At 32.0% G+C, this 20,774-nt stretch overlaps 2 protein-coding genes across 2 annotated transcripts in view; one reads left to right on the top strand and one right to left on the bottom strand.

Annotated features, from left to right (window-relative positions):
• LOC143922798 (uncharacterized) overlaps positions 1-20,774 on the bottom strand; it is a 289,933-nt gene that overhangs the window by 113,254 nt on the left and 155,905 nt on the right. The gene's annotated exons all lie outside the window — the stretch shown is intronic.
• The window catches only part of bma (SCY1-like protein bma), a 193,453-nt gene that overhangs the window by 63,505 nt on the left and 109,174 nt on the right, over positions 1-20,774 (top strand). The gene's annotated exons all lie outside the window — the stretch shown is intronic.

Genomic DNA, 20,774 nt, shown 5'->3' with positions numbered 1-20,774 from the left:
ACCTTCAACCATCGATCACGAACGAATGAATGAAGTGGAAAAACGGGGGTTCGCTTAACGAATCGCTTACACTTATCGCTTTCAATACAACGTATTGTAAAAATTCAGAACCACTCCAGTTTTATTATTCAATTACTGGCCGTTGATATTTCAACAGGTGGGTTTTGAAACGAATATATATATATATATATATATATATATATATATATATATATATATATATATATATATATGTAGGTAATATATCAAATTCGATCTAATAAAAAATATATAAAACCATTGCGTGAGCATTTACGGTCGTAAATCCGACTTCGTGGTTGGATGCCCGAGTACCGAAACGCGTGGTCATAAACTGGAGAATTTAACAAATACATACTCATATCAATATATCGTATACAATAATTGTCTATTGCATGCTCCGTCTCTCCTTCTCCCCTCGGAATCGTATGTTGTGGAAAGAGACGCGGCATAGTGGGGGCTTTGAGTATGCAAGTCGTGTTTTTAATATATTCTTTTGTTTATGTCAGCCGATCGAATAGAGTGCACATGTTTGTGCACAAAGGCCACTAGTAGTAATTGCATTATTTTTATTTTTGAAAGGAGTCAGAGCTCTTTGATCCTTTGAATGCTAAAAAATGATATATCATATGTATGTATATTTATATCAACGCAAACTTTTTCTTTGCGCTCGGGTAGTTTTCTGATTCTACTATTTTGTATCTACATATAATAAAAACAAAAACAATATAAAATCGTTTTCCATTATAGAGGTCATGAGCCGTCGTGCAATTAAATGCAACTAAAGTGCTCACCAAATGTGCCAACGATACCGAAATCATAATCTGTCACCCCCACTGTCACTCGCATGCTCGCATTGCGACCACGAAAGAAAGAAAGAAAGAAAGAGAGAAAGATAGCTTACAAATGTATTGTTTCAAAGTAAGATTCGCTCGGTCAATGAAGTATGTTAGTAAATAATATGTACACAATTTTTTTACTACAAATATATTATAAATGCTAGGATTTCGAAAAATATCATAGCAACCAAAGACTTAAAGGTATTTTTTCTAATGGGTTAAAAATCGACTATTCTAAAACGTAAAAATAATAATCGTTAGCAGAATATGAATGAACATTTTCGCATTCGGCTCGGTATTATTTTTGACGGCTTAATTTTTTACCGGCATCAGATTCGGGACGATGAAAACTTCCAATTGCACTTCCACTAATGGGAGGATAAAGCTCTTGGGGGTATTTTGCACCCCATTCGCTTTTGCGCGTCAGCGAAAAATCTTCGGAAAATACACTCAAATAATGCACTCAAATAAATTTCACACACAAATCGCTTCATTGCGTACGAATGTTTCTACGAATTTTGTATGGTGAAATTTGACGATTCAGAATTTGAAAGTTTTACAATGGACATTGCACATTTGATACATATTTCACACCACAGAAGCAATTTTTAAACATTATACATTATAGTTTTGCTGTTTTTAAATAGGAAATTGAAAACTTATGGATTTTAGTTGTGTTCACTCATGAAAAAAATCACGAGGCACTAAACATGTACTTAAGAAGACCAAATCAATTATTTTTATGCATTTGATATATACATATATGAATGTTAAAAATTTCATTGATTTTAAACAATATCCTGTGCCTTCAACCAATCAATTTGTCTCTGTTTTGACATAAAACATTACTTTTGAGCAAAACGGCGACTTTCAACTATCGTAATTGAATCAAACCTCATCATAATTGACCCAAATGAACTTCATAAATAATTGAATTTTATTATATTCGACCCAATTTAACGTGAGACTTACGAGAACCAAGCATCCTGTCGCATTCTTGCAATGTGTTTTAACATTGAAAGAACGAAAATTATTTCTCATTTAACTATATACTGTTATTACAATATAATTCAATTAAAGGTCTTTAATAATATTACTGTAAGCTTTGCTGTTCATAATATGGCGTTGACAATTACTTTTATCTAATAAAATATATACGTGTTCCATAAATTAATTAATAATATCAACAACTTACGTAATTTACATTTAGCTTTTATTAATGTAAATATTTCAAAATACGAAACACCAACTCAAAATTAACAAAAAATAAAAGTCAAATTCTACCAACCGCCATACGTACGGACAATGTTGAATTTCTTGACCAAAATGCAATGCGAAACTCAAACGAAATTTTACGTAAAATGCTAGATCGGTTCGATTTTTTTAAATGGTATAAAAATCAAAACTATTCTTAAAAAAAAAACCAAAATTCGCATTTTTGCTCCAGCCTAATATATGTACATATGTACATGTATTTGCTGTAGTTATATTCACCGGTTTTAATCCATAAATTATACTATTTTTAGCAGCAAGGGTGTGGTCAAGTGAATTTTTTTTCTGAAAATGCCCAATTTTATCATAAGGGCTTGAGAATTTTCCCGTTCTTGCATCACTTACCGTGAGTTGCGAACGAACCCGAATATATTTTTTTCTCGAGTAATGAAGCCCAATGAAGTTACGGCTCAGAAAATATTTACCCGCAAGACACGCGGAACGGGTGGGTAGAAGCGGAAAAGTTGTGGTTTGATGCCGGGAAATTAAATAAAATAAATCGAGAGCGAAACGAAGTTCTCCAAGATTTCTAGATTCAATTAAGAAACGACAAAAAGGAGGCTGAAAAGTAAGATGCAATTACAAGGCAAACAAAGGTAGCCGCGGTCTGAAACCATATCATTTAAGTGGTACCCAAATTCTTGATCGCATCTATTTATAGGCCCTTTATTAATAGAGAGAGAGAGAGATAGAGAGAGAGAGAGCAGAATTAATCAATATAATACTTTTGGCAAAGTTCTGGGTTAAGGGATATGTACTATTATAGTCGTCGATCCAACGATTAGCGCGTATTAATTAACAAGTCATTATTCTACGAAACTATCAGTCATGTGAATGATATTTCCTTTCACAAATAACTACCATACATCGAACTTTCAGACACGAGAATTTCCGATCTTCACATATAAAATAAGAAAATTTTATTTAAGAAAAACTTCCTCACATCCTCTGTGCGACTACAATGTTCGGATTGTTTCATTTTGTAATGTGTTAGAGATGGCAGTTACTAATATTCTAAAAATAGAAGTAGCCAATGGACGAATTTTTGACAATAGAGCTTTCAAATTGAGATCGGATTGCCGGTAGTTTCATTAAGATCAGTGCTGAATTGATTAGCTTAATGCAATCTCGAAGAAAGCTTTAGCAAAGAACGAACTCAAAGTGAGCTCAATTTAATGATTCATTTTGTAAGACTGAAAGTATTATTTACACAGCAAAGAAAGGAAGGGTATTAATTTGCCATTTCCGTCTACAGGACTTAAATACGAATACATATACACCTATTTGTATGGACATACATATGTACAGATACAAGGCTGTATCTCAAATATTCTATAGTCGTACCGATCTAGCGTTGTCAATTATATTTCGTTTCAGTTTCGCATTGCATTTTGGTCAAGAAATACAACATTGTTCGTATAGCGGTCTTGAGTTTGTGTTTCGAGTTTTGAAATATTTAAATTAATGAAAATTTAATATAAAAACGTAAGTTGTAGATAGACATAATTAATTTATTTATGCAATACGTATATATTTTATATTAATGGAAATTTATATTTTTTAGACGATAAATCTAATTTTCCAACGTCATGTTATAGAGAACAAAACTTACATTAAATATTATTAAAGACCTTGCATTGAATTATATTGTTATAATATTATATTAATTGTTAAATAACTAGTGTTGTACCCGATGAAATATCATCGTATGGTTGCTGGCATATTAAGAGTTATTAAATAAAATAATAAAATCTACACTACATCGGATCGAATATAATAACTAGGATACTTGGGGAAGAGGAATTGATGATTATTGAAATATTATCATTTTTTTTATCTCCTGACTTACATATGTATGTGCTGACGGAATTCGAATATTGTGCATTTTGAATTAGTCATTTTTAAATCTAACGAACCGACCGACCGTGTGAATCGAATGTTAAACACGAATCATCAGTGACTTACATTCATAAAACGGAATGTATATTTAATCTTAATTGATTGCTTATCGCTAAATGACACATGTCGATGACATAACCGGTACTCTTATTTTGAATATGTGTTTTGATATAAATGATTATTTAAACGATCGGCACAGACAAACAAAGAAGTCATCTATTGTATTAAAAGTTATAAAAGGCTTTTCCGGGCTTCGCCTGGCGGTAGTTAGGCGGATGGAAACATCTTTAAAGTTCATTCAAGACTTATGAAAGCAAGTCTACGGCTTTAGTTAGTGAGGTGGAAACTGTGAATTTTTACCGGAAAAATTGTACGGCTATTCAAAGTCTAGCCTACGGCTATTCAGCCCGGGTGACGCCAGGTATGTGTGTTTGTCCGCTAATTTGTATATGTACGTGTTTTATAAAAATATATACGTGTTTTATTTAGTCTTTATACAATGGAAATTAGATCTTCTTATTATATAAAAACCGTCTGTTATTATAACAAATAAATGATTTATGCACGTGATGCATTTTGCGGAATTTTTTGTGTAACGATGAAGAGAAACCCACTGATCATTACATATGTAGGTTTATATTTACACGATGATGAAATCAGCGAATTTAATTTTTCCAAATTTCTTGTTTACTTTTACATAGTTAAAGTTCTTTTAATAGGCTGATGATAATAATTTATCCGAAAACAAGACTGATAATACACTTACATATATAAATAGTTGATTGTATTTATAATATGTACGTATCATACATGCAACAATATTAAGGTAATGCGAAATACTATACTGTTATAAAATACGTACATATATGCGAGAGCACATCCGTTAACTTAACGGTATTATGATACATAAATCCATAATAAGATTATTAATTTCGCATTAATTGGATAGTACTCTGAAAACATAATTGCTAATTTACATGTCTTTGCGTACATATGTACAAATTGTATATCATTTAAATTTATTTTGATTATATTTCTGTTAATTAGGGTGTATGTTCCTACATTTGAAATAGAACATTTTGAATAATAATAACAGGTTGAATCAAAAGATAAACAGAAAGGACAAAATATTTTCAAAAAGGATAAAATGTTTGAACACAATCGTCGTATGTTTAACTACATAATTACACTGAGCAACAAAAATCACATTATTTACTCACTGAATTCAAATATGGGAATGATTTATGTTGATTTTGTTCTCGTTTATGAGAATGAGCGTTTAAATATTTAAGATTTTTGACTTTTAAAGTTTTTAACTAAATATCTAGTATTGCTGTGCTAAAAGTGAGTATTGGATAACGAAACTTACGAGCAATGACCGTACCCAACTAGGATATTTAATATTTTCATTTGAAATTATTTACCGCTCGAATTAGTACTTAAAGATAAAATAAAAAAAATATTGATATTGAAAATCAACCCTTGCAAATGTAGTAAAATATAGAACTGGTTCAATAAATTCACGATAGCTCAAGAAAAATATTTGTATAAAAAAAGTATATTTTTGACTTTTAAAATTCGCTAGATAATTGATTATAAGTATTTTAAAGCAATGAAAAGTTACAATCAATAGAAAAAACATCTCGCTATTGATTCTAATACTTACTTTTGACACAGAAATGCTAGATTTTGAGATAAAGCCTGCAAAAGTCAAAAATCTGTAAAAATTTACGCATTTTTTAAACGTTCATATATCAGAAACGAAAAAAAATTAACAAACATAATTGCCATATTGGAATTATAATCGTAAGTGGTTCAAATTTAGTAAAGATTGAATAATCTCCGTTCCGTTTTTTTTTTACTCGGTGTTATTTACCAATTAGTACTGCAATTACTTGACAGTATATGACAGATAGTAACTTAGCAATTATTTGACAATTAGTACTGTTACATGATTCTATAAAAATATTTTATAAGAAGTGAAGTAAGAAGAGACTAGTAAAAATTGACAATTGACAATTGACTTTGGGCCAATCTGCCAGGGCACAATGCTCATATTATCGTTATTATTATTATAAAATAAATAAATAAATAAATAGCAACTGTTGTGTATGTTAGTTGCTGTGCCGTAATTTTGTTCTAATAATACACTTAAGTGAATGAAATAAATTCGTTTTGTCGATACACAGTGACGATTTGGGCCAACTGTTGATTGTAAAAATTAAAGAGATAAAAATATAGCACGAGGCCTTTTTCAGGGGGTGAATTTTAGATTTTTCGTCGAAAAAAATCGCTATTGCTCGGATAAGAATTCGCGATGGGGGTGTTGCGGGTGGGGGTGGGTGACAGGGTTGCTTCCGATACGGCTCACTGTCGCGCGATAAACAAATAAATAAAGGGTGCGTAGGACACACACTAACCCTTTGCGGTCGACGTGAGCAAATAAAAATTATGTGGGACGCGGACGTCGGAACGAGCGTGTGCGTAAACACACCCTTACAAATAATGGTGAACGGGACGTTTCACCCACCCTCTACGCCCACTATATTTATAGGTTGTCCACACACACACGCATCACTACAGCGATGTCTCATCGCTCTATTAGATATGACAGAGAGATCGTCAAAAAGTAGCCATACGGAATATTCGCTAAGGGTTGAAGGAAACACTTTGTTTGTGATTTATTTTTGCTTTACGATTCAAATGTTTAACATGTTCTTTCTTTTTTTAATCGTTTTTTTTTCTTCTATTTGTGTATTTTTTTAATTTTCGTGTAAATTTTTTGTTATTTAAATGTTGGGTCGTTTCGGGCAACTGTGGTAAAAATTCTTTCAACCCTTTGAATGCTGATCAACGCCGGGTTGCCGGGTTATGCAGGGTTTTCATATTTTATGTATTCCTCATCAAAACCTTTAGGATTCGAATTATGCAAAAAAAATGATCAATATAAATAGAAATAATTATTTTTGACGCTACTTGTACACGTGCCTCACAAATGCAAGAGAGAGAGTGGGAATTCAGTACGCGCCGTGCTCAGCGGTAAGTGTGAGAATGATATCCGCCTTAGAATGACGGCTCGGCTTCAACAGTCATTTTTTTCACTTATTATTGGGTTTTTCGTCAAATGTAAAAGAAAACTAAACAAATTTATGTAACGTTTAGATTGAAATATATACATATATACATACAATGCATGGTAAACGATGTCTGAGTACGTCTGAGTCATTTTAATGTTATATGCCTAATGCAAGTTAAATGATAATAATTCAAATATAAAACTGAATATGCTAAATCCAATTATAATATGAGATAAGGAAGTAGAGGATACAATAATACCAGACGAAACAAATTAAAAAGATAGATTCAATTAGCATTTCATTAAGTTTGAAATTTGGTTGAATTTTGATTATTAAATAGTTAATTTTAGATTATACAGAAATAAATATAAACAGTCAACTGTTTTCGACCTAAATATACATATTTTTATATAAGCTCTCCAATTGATGTTTTTAACGGTTGGATTTTTTTATTGTTTTGATCACATCACGTGTTCTTTCACACCGCAGCTAATTATTAAAAAAGTAAAAAGTGTCAACGTATCGTTTATATAAAATGGAAAACCAACAATTTACGTCAAGCAAAGAAAATTAAAATTGTTATTTTGTTTTGACCTGTTATTGTCAAATTATATAAACACGAAAAATAGAAAAACAATACTTGTGTACTTGAAAACGTTTGGTAATACAGAATAAACAGATCTTGTTGACGCTTCATCGCAGACTTAATAAATAACATTTTAGGACAAAATGTGAAGAAAGGGATTTTTTTAATTCAAACCATATTATACATTTGATGCTTCAGCGAGCTGAAGATACATTTGGCTGATTTATTAATTTGCCGACAGACTGAATACACTTCTGAGTACCGCTTTCTAGAAATCAAAAACATATCCAGACATGTAAGATATATTATACATACATACCTATTTTTAGATATAATCAAGTTCAGTGGTGAAATTATTACCATTGAAATTGTATTAGATTTTCCATGTACAACATTGAAATGTACAATATATGTTCAATAGAAATATCATATTCAATAAATGTGAATTCGTAGGCAATAACACTTAAGCGGTTTTATCTTTCATGTCTCGACTATTGGAAAAATAATTTCAAGCTTTCATAATGCGAATACTGAATGTTAATTCATGGATATGGCAATTCAGATAAAAGGATACCATTTATATTCAACATACATATCTACATAGCTTCTGTCAAAATTTGACGATTCCAGTGTTTTGTTTTTGGAAGGGAAATTCAAATTTTGATGAAATATTTTTACCATCATGGGGAATCTGTATTTATGCAAAATTTCGATAAAAATAGCCCGGTTTAAGTGGGTCTAAAATTGATTGCAAGAACCCTACTCCGTCAAAATAATTGTCAAATTCAATAAAACCACGTAATATAATATGTAATAGTTATAAAAACAAATGTAGCAAAACATACGTATACTAATAGATTATAATCCATTCGAAAAATTGATTTTTTTTTTTAATAATATTTAGATTACGGAAAAACAATGTTCATACCTATACATACATATATAAGGACACGAAGTTTATGATATTGATATAAACAAAAGTGCTTCTTAATCCTTTGGCTGCTAAAATCTCAAACAAAAATAATTCATTAAAATACGTACATACTTTATTGTGCATTGTATTTGAATTCGCAGCCCCCTCATTTTATATGTACAATGCAACCCTCTCATTTTCCAAATGAGTTTTCGCCATGACATTTTGTATCCATATATGAACTTTTCCCTACATGAAATTTCCATAAAATAATTAAATTACGCAGCTTATTGAGATGGATGAGTCGAATGAAAAATATTAATTGTTCACCCACATGACATTCATCCACTAGTTTCATTGATGATTAATGGATGCAGCGAGTTGCAAGCTTCTTCGTATTAATCCAGAGATGACGTGTTTTGCATTCAATCCATCAACTAAATGCTTTTTAATCCAAAATTCGAACCGAATTTCATCTACCTTTAATGCTTTTCGACGTGGACTTTATTTAATCCGCCACACACACACACACACACACACACACACACACACACACACCAATGGAAAATGATTATTTTTCGTTTGCAACATTTATAAAATTTTTAGGAACGAGCGAGTACAATCGGAAAACCTGCGAAACGAATTAAATTGAAGTGAAATATTGATATGAAGTGTCTTTGTACCTTTGTCTTTGTCCTCTTCAATGTTTTATATACGTACATACGTGTGTGTTTGTACGCTTTGAGATAATATTATCATATTGAAGACAGTCCATTAAATTTTATTTCGTAAATACGTTAAACAAATAAAATATGTGGCGGAAAATTCGTGTTTTCCAATGGGTGAGCTAAGTAAATTTATCGATTTTCAGAATCGCGTATAAACATTTTCGATCTTCTCCCACTCGCTTAGACGTCTGTGTTTTATTTTTAAGTCACTGAAAAGTAACCAAAAACAACATATGTATACATAGGATAGTTTTCAGGCGATAGTTTTTTTTATAGGCAGAATAGTTTTCAGCCGATTTGATGGAGGAACCGTTTCAACAATGAAATCGGATAATTTGGTAAACTATGATAGGAAACGATCGACTTGGAGTCACAGATATCCAAGTTCTGACCAGCAGCGTTACAGATAATATCTTCTTCTTTTCAATGCCCTGCCCAATTCTATTGATAACTGGCTTACCTCGATAAAATAAACGAATTTTTGTTATTAATCCACAAGAATAGTCGAAATATGATTTTTCTAAGTGGAATTTTATTTAACTCTCATATAAAGATAATTTAATATATTATCCCTATTAATTCAATTCAGATTCGTGTAAATACGAGTAAATACTAGTACGAGCTTTTAGCTCGAAATTTTACCGATTTAAAATTCAGCACACTTCCAATTAACCCTTTTAAACAAAAAAAAATGTATATATATATTGTAGCCAAAACACTATCTCAATAAACATGTTTCAATAGAAAATACTCAATATAAAATAGTATTTACAATGGAAAAAAATCCCAAGTGAAAATACATACTTTTGATTTGAACTGGACGACTACTTAGAGAGATTTGAAAGCTGAAAAGTACTACAAATAAAAGATAAAACACCCAACTATTCATTTTGAACAGGAAATTTACAGATTTTGAGACATACACCGAACAACACCGTTTATCTCCGAATATCAAGCCAATCAACATTTTTTATTACCAGATTCATATTCATTGGGCATAGCATCTATAAGAAAAGTCATATCTCGTCTTTGAACCAATAAAAAATCGTCATTTGTCGAACAGTGTTATTTGAAGATATCCGCATCGGTCTTCAGCTGCTCGGGATAGATCTTCGGCGCTCATATCGGTCCACATGCACATGTTTCGAAGGCAACACAACTTTTTCCTGCCAAACGGATAAATTCGAATTTTGGACCCCGTATCATGTGTCCGAGGTACTCCATCTTTCTCCGTTTGATGACGGAAACAAGTTCCCTGCCTCTCTCCATCATGCCGAGAACAGCTTCATTTGAAATTTTTATCTTCAGCATACGCCTGTAGACCCCCATCTCAAAAGCTTCGATTCAGCTGATCATCCTGATCTTCAGAGGCCACGTTTCACATCCATGTATTAACACTGTCTAGATGAATCTCAAATGCGTACGAAGATTCAGATGCTTGTTTGTAAGCGCCGCCTTCACAGATAATATACTCAGAATACATTATTTTCAATCGAGGTCAACTTAGCATAAACGCAACCAACGAACCATGCTTTTATGTATGTATATAATATGGCATATATTACGACCTTTTATTTTGTGACTTTTCATAGCAAAATACGTATTTCTTAAGCTGTGACGTACATATGTAAATTCAGCTGTTCATATCCACTTGTACAAAATTTGTCAATTTCCGATCCGTGAACAAAGCACTCAATCCTTTGCCAAATGGCACAATATTCAAATGTAAAACTTTACATGAACTATGTATGTATATTTTCCCGGAAACGCAAAATAAATATATTTAAATCCGATCAACGCGACTACTCGTACTAAATAAATTTTTAAATTGGAAATAGTTCAGTTGTTTTCGATACCTGTAAAACATCAGTTCCAGCTCTGTTTTTCGTCAAAGATATGAGTTGCTGTTGCTAAAATTGGTAAATAATCTTATGTAAAAACACTTCTTCAGTTGTAAGCTTTTAAATGTATCATTTTTCTTCCCTTAATATGGGAAAAACGGAACACATGCACACTATAATGAGTTGAGTTCATTGTTTAATATGGTAACCAAGTAAATAACATTTTCAAACCATTCAAATATACGAGTTTTATAATCGGAAATTTTCATATTTCAAATTGGTTCGGCATACTTTCAATAGCCCGTTCTCCAAATTTTTGTCCAACTTTCAATATGGAAACACTTATTATGATTTAAAGTCAGTATTTTTAAGCATCGATACTTGCAATTGCAATATATTCAGTATTGCCGGTGAGCTACGCCTGGCGAGAACGAAAGTCTGTAAAAAATCTTTGAACTGACTTTCCAAACCATAATATTCCAGTAAATTGATTCTCAAGTACTGAAATGAATTTACTTGGCATTGCTCGGGCACTTTTACATTTTATTTTTAGCTGATTTAAAGCACGGCTATGGTCCAAAAAGCTAGCAAGTCCGCAAATTTTTGGCCGAATGGACACTTGGCTCACGAATGATAGGTCGAGATGACAAGGCGGGTTTTTTTTTTGGCGTAGTTCATTTTTTTTATATTTGTGACTTCAAGTAGATCGTTTCTTACCAGAGTTTGCCAATTTATCTGATTTCATTATTGAAACGATTCCTCCATTAAATTGGCCTCATCTTGGACTTGCACTTACATTTAACGACATCGTCCGTAATAAACATTATTTTCTGTTTTCAACCAATCGACTCCTTTGAGATTGTATTATTTATAAATAAAATGAACATCCCAGCTGGCCGCTAAATAGTGTCTCGCTTAGAGAAAAATATTTAGTTAACAGTAATTTCATATTCAAATTAGTCTCAATGAACGGACAAAGCCGGTACTAAAATACCATAAGTATTCATCGCAGTTATTTCCTATCAAAAGATGCGACAGCAATATCAATCACTTGAATGGTATTTGTCCTGTATTAGTTCGAAAAAAAGGTTCAGAAAAGGGCCTGCGATTGTCATCGCTGAGATAAACTATTCGGAAATTACCTCGTATTCATTATTAGAGCCTGTCGTTGCTCTAGCAAACCCCAGGCTAGAAACTTTTCCAAATCATGTCCATGTACAGTCGAAAAATGCAGCAGCAGTTTAAATGGAAAATTGTGGAATTGCACAGCGAATGTGCCTTTTATGCGAATTTACCCAAGCTTTTTTGTGTTTTGTTTTTAGCTCATTCAAACACGGCTATGGTCTAAAGCCTTCGAAGAGTTTTAAACTCTTCCAATTTGTGAGTTTTATGTACCTACATATGGATATAAAAAAAAAACTGTCGAATTGCACAGCGTAATTGGCGTTGCTCTGGCAACCCCAGGCTTAGAGCCCTTTCAAAATATGTCTACAGTCAAAGTACACTTAATTGAGCAGTTTTATATTAAAAAAAAATGTCGAATTGAAAAACACATTTTAAAACACGTCTACGCTCTGAAACCGTCGAAGACCCCCCAAACTAGGGGTTTCAAAAAACCGCCCGAAAGAAAAAGCCGGTTTACGGTTTTTTTACAAATAACAATCCAGTTGGCCCGGCTTTCACCGGTTTCAGAAAATTAAAATTTTTTTAAGTTTTAAATTTTTATATCGAAAAAAAAAATTGTAAATATACATATTATAATATTATGCAAAAAAAATAATTGCTTATAAATTAAATTGAGTTACGAACATTATGAACTTTCATAAGATCATTATTATATATTATAATTACAAATAATAAAATTTGTATTATATATCAAAGCCGTAAAATGGTAGATCTTGAATACGTACAAATAATTAAATGTATATTAAAAAATAATGTCTTACCTCGTAGAAAAACTGTAATCGTGGAATCGTGAATAAGAACACTGCTGGGATGAATTTGTGTTCGAAAACGTAATGAACTATGAATTAATTTTATATTTCAAAGTTATTTCAGGCCTGTGTTTTAGCGTAACACAACAACGAATTCTCACTTACGATAACGTTTACTATACTTTTATACCTGAACACGCAAAAACTACAAACTATGGAAATTTTGAAAGGCCTTTTTGTGTGGGTTATTGAAACTACTTTCAATAATATTTTATTGGTTTATCGCCTGGTCTTCGTCCATTACTAAATCTCAAAGCCACGGCTAAGTTCTGTACCTTTTTTTGTTGTTCAAATAAATATACGCCTATTCTCGAAGAAAGTTTGGATATACATTTATTTTAATCTTTTATAGAAATTTGAAATTCATAATTGTTAGTTTTGAGGAAGAAAACATTGATTAAAAGAAAAACCTTAAAAAGCCGGTTTTCGGTTTTTTGAAAAATGGTCAAAAAGTCGGCTTTTCGGTTTTGATTTTAACCGGCTTGGAAAACCTACCCCAAACTCTTTCAAATTGTCAGTTCCATCGATTCCAACCTCCGACAAGTTTAAGTTTGATAGTTGTCTACCGATTTTGGTATTGAAAAAGTCGGATTTGTATATCGAACATTAAAATTATGATAAAAAAAAAAAGAAATATAATTTATTGTGTAGTAGTCCGTTTTTAAGGCAAGTGTATGAAGCAACAGTTGGGGGATGGGGGGGTGGTGTCCTCTGGGGCATGAGAAAGGGGTGTTAACGAGCAAACTCGAATCCCTGGTAAGCCACGTGACACGTAACTGAAAATAAACCGGTGTATGCTTGGAACTGAAATCTAAGACGGTTTAAAATACAACCACTAACGACGTTCCACGTTAATAAATAGTGCACTGTTATAAATTACATCGTACACGATCTTGAGACGACCTTATTATGTTCAAGTTTACACCATACATAATATGCACAATATTTACAGTAGACATATGTATGTGTACACCACTGTATGCAGTGGTGTAGTCGGGTCATAAAAATTAAACACCGACCTGGTTCTTTTTTATTTAGCACTACACCACTGTATGTATGTATGTGTCAACGTGTAATTCCACAATATATATATTGTGGAATTAAATACGAATATATCACATTAATCCATTGAAACATCCCCTTAGAGACTATTTTTATTGATTGAAAACAGACACTTCAATATATTTCCAAAACATTGGCACCATAAAAGTTACTATATTCAATTTATTTCTTCATTTATTTATCCACTAGTGGTTTTACCCGGCTTCGCTCGGTATTTGTAATATAAACAGCTTAAACATGGCAAATCTAATAGTAAATATTCATTTGTTTTTTTTTTTTAATTTATTTTGTTCCCAACGAATGTTACATAATACATACATAAAAAATATGTATTATGTAACATTATAATTCATATTATATTTTATTATATATCAAACCCGACCGTAGTTGCCACATATATTCTAATATATAATTTCGAAAGAGACTTTGTAAGTGTGTGTGTAATGTTGGTTGGTAACATCGAAAACAAATCAAATTTTCTATGACGACGATTCAATTTTTTTTTTTTTTGATTCAAAACAAATGAATATTTTTGAGTGTTCATCGTTCCATCGTTGACCAAACCGCGCAAAATGGCAAAGTTTCAAAACGATTTGAAGGCTGTAAGAATTTTAACTCAATTTTTTGCGAAGTGAAACATACATAGAAAAGGCTTGAAAAAATAAATTCAATTATTAGACATTTTATTTTTATCTGCCTGACTGTGTATAGTAAAAATTTATTTTATTTTATTATTTTCCTTGTGTACATTTGTATGTACTATATTTTTTCTTCAATTTTAATACCAAAAATGCCTTATCGTTTTTCCGAGTGAATCAAATTCAATTAATAAATCGATTATTAAAAATATTCCGGGAAGCTTACAAAAGAAGCTTAAAAAAGAATCGGAAAAACGGGAATGAGTTTCATTGCATCGAAATAATTTCAAATGTGTTCGCTGTCTGCGTTTTTCCGACAAATGGGAACGGAAACGGTAATTGCATTCGATATTGTGGCATTGCAATGCATGTCGGGTTCAGCTAGTAGTATTATATGTACATATGTACATGTTGTAACATATTGTTACAACTATAGTGTATTCGAAATGCAATTTATTTTAAATTATTTTTCATTAATGGAACCTGATTTCATCAGATTTATGTAGATGCGAAATCCCAAAACCTTTTTTTTTTTTTTCTTCAATTTTACGCGATTTATATACATGTGTGCATAAACGAAATATCAACAGACGAAGGATTGTATACACATGTATGTATGTATGTATGTATGTATGTAGATATCTACCTATAGAAAGCTGAACCTTGAGATTTTGACTGCTATGTATTCAGCGTCGATCTCAGATCACATTTCTACGGTTTCCTGAAAATACTTGCGACTTGCGATCTCAGATGTGTGTACCCATTGGAAACCATTCTAATGTACATATGTATGCCTATACATACATACATACGTATGTATGAACATCCACAAATCCGTTCGAGCCCCGAATCACAAACACGGAAAAATCTGCTTTCGGAGGCTTAATACAATTAATTTATTCCAGTTGAATAATTCGCTCGAAGTGAGCTGTGTGCACAAATACGTTCGTTAAAACGTACATATTTATTTCTTGTGAGACACCTACTGGCGTGTGTTGCTCAGAAGAATAAATTTGATATTAAATACTTACGTTTAGTATGAATTTGATATGGGATTAGACACGAGTACGTACGTATATAATTGTATATAATTTCGACTATTGTCGCGGTTTTTTTTTTCGTCTTCGTCTGTCAATTTTCGCAGAGTGGGTGAGCTCATTTTATATTTAAATAAAGCGTCTATACATTTATATTAATTTATTTAAAATTCAGAAACAATTATGTTAAAGCCGTATCCTAAATAAACAACCGTTTAATTAAGTCCCTACGTCGATCCTACGCAAAGACTTTTAACGTTCGTTGTAATAAAGCGTACTCTCCATACACATACCTATGTATACCTATGTATGTATAGATATACACGTATAATATTACATACTGGCCATTTAAAGTATATTCTTATATAATAATATATGTCCTTATAATAGACTGGGAGAGATTGTAATGCCGGTCTGGTGTAAAATTGCATTTTGACTTGGCTTCGCTTCGAAGTGAAATGCATATGAATCATACATATGTATATTTGTATATATGTATATATATATATATATATATATATATATATATATATATATACGTATATATGTATATATGCTACATCCAATTCGTGAAATATGAATATTTCCTGAAACTTTCAAAATAAAACATATTTTGGAAATTGAACCCATAAATATGATTATTCTGCACTATTACGAACTAATTCCCACAAATATGTAGTACTAGTGTTTGGTCAAAAAAACAATTGGTCAAATGGTGTGATTTTCTTTGTTACATTTCCTCTACAAAATTAATAGTATAATACATATATTCAAATTCATTACTTTTAATGAAAACAGTCATCTTATAGGTCACACTCTCAGACTTCAAAAAGAAAAATCGAATAAATTGTTAAGTTATTCCTTATTTTCAAACGGAATGATTTAAGTTTGAAATATGTAGTGTTCCCAACAATCTAGTAAATTCTGAAAAGCTAAATATTTTTAAAAACAAGCTAGATATCTTTCTTAAACTGAAAGGATTTTTATAATTCTTCTTTTCTTTATTTTTGTTTTCTTTTATTTATTATGTTACCGTTCCAGACATTTTATACCTAGTATATATGTATATTTTATAATTTAGTATTTACTCTTATTTCGTACTTTTCTTCTTTTATCTTTTTATTGCTGTGAATATTTTGTTTTTATTTTATTACTAGTGTTGTGCTCGTTGATTTCAACGGGTGGCTTCGGAAAGGAATTGATCCCGAATTAAAATAACTAACCTAACCTAACCTAACCTAACGTAAACCACTCAACCGATTACGATGGAACTTTCAGGATTTGTTGTATGCATGTCTGGGAAGCTTTCCGTGAAAAAAAAACCTCTCAATAATAATATTCGTGATTACGATTTTACCGACGCGAAAGTTTGAAGCGCCATTGTGCAGTCAAGGAAATGTGTTCGCTGGTAACCACTTTACCAGTTGGTTTATGACAACACGGCGTTGAAGAGACGTTAGTTGAGCTCCAACCATAACTTGAAACGGGAACGGGAATTGCATGCCTTATTCTGGCATTGCAATGCATACTGGGTTCACCTAGTATGTACAAATTTAAAAGTGTCTATTTACTGTCGTGGTACTATAGTAAAAATGAAAAAAAAAAAGTGATTTGCATTACGCGATTAGCTACATACATACATATATGTATGTAGTTAAAAGTTGCCGTAAATAAATAAGGCATAACAAAAGTATTTATAAATTGAAACAGTGTGATTTAAATTTAAAGGTAAAAGGGGTGATCCTCGAGTGGTGTAAGAGTTACGGGGATCAAAAAAGCAGTGATTAATTTTGGCCCACCCGCTGGCAATTGCGTTCGTATTTTTGGCAAATGGCTATAAAACGACCTCTAAACGTATGACTGAAGATTTCCAGCGACACGTTTCCGGTCTGTGGGGGCGAATTTGTACCGAAATTCGCGCAGCGAGCGAGCTGGGGGTGGCGGGGGAGGTGGCGGGGGAGGTGGCGGGGGAGGTGGTGGGGGTGGGATGACGTCACCTGCCCGGCTCGCCGGTCGGGTCTGTGGATAGGGTGGTTTCCCGACCCCTCCGAGGCTCAACAAGTGAAACGCCCCCTTGTCTCATCCCGCGATCTTTCTCACCCCCGTGAAGGCCCCGTTTCCACACCCCCATCCCCCTGCGAGCTCCCTCTACCCCACCGCTTATCCACCCGCTGATCCAACCTTTCCCTTTCCACGATACCCCGTTCCAACCACGCCGACAGATTAGTGTTGAAAGTGTTGAGATTAGATACGATTATAGCGACACTAGGTAGACACGCAAACGTTAATACGTTTATATATATATATATATATATATATATATATATATATATATATATATATATATATATATATGTTACAGTGAAAGCATATTTCAAGTGAAAATATACTTTGTGAATTTACAACGTTTTATTCTATAAATAGGATAAAACTCTATGGTGGTTATTTATAAGAATGGTAAATAGTAAAGGGCCTAAAGTGGACCCCTGAGTAACACCAGATCAAGCAAAAAATGGAAAATTGGCGTTTCCTCCCCTATTTCTCTCACGCATCTTGAGTTGTTCGGCGTTTTAAGGTTCATCGGTTTGTATTAAAAAATGCTGCAAAAATTTCTCCATAGTGAAAACATATTTCAAGTGAAAATATATTTTCACCAATTCAAGCAGTGAAAATGTATCCAACAGCGAATTTACAACGTTTAACTCTATAAATTTAAACCCAATCTTAAATGCATAGGGCCAACCCCTACTTTACCTAGCCTATCCTAACCTTAAATAATACCAACCCTAAAAATCTAATCTTAAATTAATAAAACCAAGCCTGAAATTGTAATTGGTTATGATTTCACTAAAACGTCAGTGAAAATACATTTTCACGTGAAATATAATTTCACTGACATATACATACATACATATGTACATACTACAAACTACGGCTAAATAGTGTCTCGTTTAGAGAAAAAGTATTTAGTCAACAGTGATTTCATACAAAAATAGTCTCAATGATCGGGCAGAGCTTAGTGGCAGTTAATCTTACTACACCATAAAATTCAAGTATAATCCTTGTATCAATGTAATGAAAATAAATAGAAAAAAATTGTGAAATTTAATCAACCGGAAGTGGTATTTTTCCTCTTAGAAAAGTTAAAAATGTTGTGACCACACAATTTTTTCCGCACCACTGAACATATCAAACTGAAAATTTATATTTGTAGTCTTTATGTAGTACTAGCTTAGGGTTGATAAGGTTTCGGATATACATAATTCGTAAGCTGGAAGTAGTAATTTTTTTTTAAATAACATTTCATTATTTCATTTTGACCTTTTAAATCGTTTCTATCTTCATGAAATATTTATAATATTTATAGTGATGTTAAGTAGCAATTACCTACGTTTGTTTTCCTTGGTTTTAGAGATGACATCTTCATTTAAAGTCAGATGTTTCGAATATTTTTCGTAATATTAGTTCATTTCCATTGATTGGCGTTTGCTATTGTGCATGACTTTTCTCCTTGAACTGTTCAATGATATAATAGTCCTTCAGATATCTTCACAGGATCCAATCAGAAGTTGAAAGGTCAAGCAAATGTGACTGGGAATTTCTGAAAATTATCCGCTTGCTTATTATGTATCTAGTAGTTGTCTCAGGAGGTCCTTGTAGCTTTGGTTATATGGACAGTTGTAGAAACAAAGTTTTATCATGATTTTCTATTACATGTATGATTTAAATTGCTGTATACATTTCTCAAATCAGTCACTATATGAATATGTTCAAAACTATTATTCCAATATTATTTCGGAAGTATTCCTTAAATAAAACATCGCTGTATCTTTAACCTTGATACAATAGACACCTATACAGGTTTCGTTTACAAGTTGGAGGTCAATTTTTCGATGACTTTTCACGATAAATGTGAATCATCACTCGCTGTAACATAACAATCTCTTAGAATGTACATAATTCAAAAGTGTTTACATGACATTAGCACGATCTCGGAGACCAATTTACTTTAACCATCTAGCTATTTTAGTATTAATATATGTATGCAGATACAATACATTGTTTGATTTTTTTGTGTACATTAAGTGTATACAAATAATCTATAATCGTTTCAGGACATTGTGACCTTCCGATGATTGTCTGTAAACACAGCGGTTTGTCACACGTTGTCATACATATTTTCGTAAGAAATGGTTGCAAATATGCATGACATACAGATTGTCGATCTGGCCGGGAATATGTCTTAACTTATCTGTAACGTCAGCAAATTAAAAACGGTCAAAACAAAAACACAAAAGTTGTTCGTTTTCCCTTTATATATTGACATAACAATAAGTACAATGATTGACACTATATATATACGTATGTATAATAGTGTCAATCATTGTACATAAGATATGATTGTTGATTTCATTATTTAAATACGTCTCATTGTATAATATTCCGGTGTTATTTAATTCTGACGAGGTACTTATGAACATGCTTTATAGATTAAAAAAAAATTACTGCATCGTTTATTTTTCGAAATGGATTTTTTATTCTAAATGGAGCTACATATGTATGTATGTGCATATTTTTGTATGTATTATTGTTGTTGGTGAAACATTGTACATCATCTCAATTACATATTTACAACCATCTGCGGTAAATATTGTTTTATACATATGATATACTGCTTCAAATTGTACATGTATTTATGTACCCTACAATCGAGACCTTATGCTTTATTATTATGTTGATTTTAATTATTTCAGTATCTGTATGTATGTACGTTTCTTGATAAACAAAATAAATTAATAGACATTTCATGGAACATTTAAAATGATTTCGGTAAACAGTTCATTTATTCTTTATATATCTAAATTTAAAA

Source organism: Arctopsyche grandis, chromosome 2 (genome assembly GCF_051622035.1).
Source record: "Arctopsyche grandis isolate Sample6627 chromosome 2, ASM5162203v2, whole genome shotgun sequence".
Classification (NCBI taxonomy): Eukaryota; Metazoa; Arthropoda; class Insecta; order Trichoptera; family Hydropsychidae; genus Arctopsyche; species Arctopsyche grandis.
Note: the sequence above shows the minus strand (reverse complement) of the source record. Positions and strands in the feature narration are given on the sequence as shown.